Here is a 1,722-nt window from a genome sequence, read left to right as displayed (position 1 = left end):
ATTCGGTTGCGTCGCGGCCTTGGCCGCCGCCGGGCGGTGGAACCGGTCCTCGCGCGTGCGCCAGCGGATCTCCGACCGGTACCAGTGGAAGTCGCGGTTCGTCGCCGTCCGCGACGTGAACTCGAATTTTCGAAAGTCGCGCGTCACCACGCAGAGCGCCAGCGCGTCCGTGTTCGAGCCCGGCGGCGGCGCTTCCACCCGCACGTCGAGGCACGTCGCGTGGGGCACGAAGAAGGGCGCGCCGTCGGAGGCCTCGGGCACGAAGAGGAGCCGGTGCGACGTCAACAGGAGCGCGCCGCGCCTTCGCGGCGCTCTCGGCGACGCGGAGCCGGACACGTCCGCGAGCACCTCGAGCACGATCTCGTCGAGGGGCGCGTACTGGCCCGGCGCGAACGCGACGAAGCACGCGCCGTGGACGGCCGACCCCGGCGGGTAGAGCGCGTCGAGGCGCGCGGGCCAGGAACCGCCGTCGATGTCCGCGCAGCGCGGCGGCCGCGGCGCGGCCCGCGCCGCGGGCGCTTCGCCGGAGACGCGCGCGACGTCGACCCGCAAGAGCCCGCCCGGCTCGCCCGCGCCGCCGACGATCTCGAGCCACTGCGTCGGCGCGCCGTTGAGGAACGCGCGGCAGGCGCCGACGCGCTCGTCGCGCGGGCCGCTCTGGGGCAGCTTGACGCCGTGGGGGCCCGCGCGCTTCCGGTCGAAGATCGCGAGCGTCACGTAGGCCGCGCGCCGCCTCGACTGCCCGGCGACGACGACGTCGAAACTGGCGCGCCAGGCCGGGTCGCGCGTCTCCGGCAGCGGCTCCGTGGACCCGACGAGGCGCCCCTCGGACCGTAACTCCACGAAGGCCGACGGCTGCCGCGGCGAGTCGCCGAAGAGGCCCGCGTCCTTGCCGAGCGGTAGGCGCGCGGCCTGGACGACCGTGACGGCGTACGTCGCGTCGTCGCGCCCGTCCGCGACGGGCGTCGACGCGCGCGCCTCGTCGCCGCCGAGCGCCGCGCCGCCGAGCGTCGCCCAGCAGTCGTCGCAGACCCGCTCCTCCGCCGCGGCGTCCTCCTCCAAACCGCCGACGGAGCCGAGCGTCGCGACCTGGCTCGTGATCTTGCCCATGGTCGCGAAGGCGGACCGCAGCGTCGGCGCCGCGGGCGGCCGCCGGGAACCGTCGCTGCGCACGGGGCCGAGGCGCATGCTCCGACTGCTGCAGGGGCCGCAGACGAGGCGCATGCAGCTCCGGCAGTGGTGCCGCCGGTTCGTGAAGGAGAAGGGCGACGTGCAGAGCAGGCAGCTCGCCGACGCGCTGTCGTCCATCCACCGGCCCGCGCCGTCCATGGTCGACGCGTCGGACGCCGGCCGCGGTCACCGCGGCGCGTCGAGGGATGTCTTGCCACAAGAAATGAAGCGGGGAACGAGTAAGATGCAGAGCTTAGCGACGCGATAAGATTTCGAGAAAATCGATGGCGAAGAGGCGTCCGCCAGTGGTGAACGACACCTTTGGAGAGCTCTATCTCGGCGCCATCACCACCGATTTGCCTGATTCTTGTTGCATCTGAAAGGGCTCAATGTCGTCTTGCGCGCAGAGCCAGTAACTAAAAAAGTTCAACAACCAATTAATCTGTATATCTTACTCGTCCCCGCCTCAAATGCACCTTTAGAGAGGCCGGCAACATCACCCTTCGTATCCCGTGCTTTGGCGGGCGTGTCGCGAGGTGAGGCTGCCCCAGC

This window comes from Aureococcus anophagefferens (genome assembly GCF_000186865.1).
Source record: "Aureococcus anophagefferens unplaced genomic scaffold AURANscaffold_26, whole genome shotgun sequence".
Classification (NCBI taxonomy): Eukaryota; class Pelagophyceae; order Pelagomonadales; family Pelagomonadaceae; genus Aureococcus; species Aureococcus anophagefferens.
Note: the sequence above shows the minus strand (reverse complement) of the source record.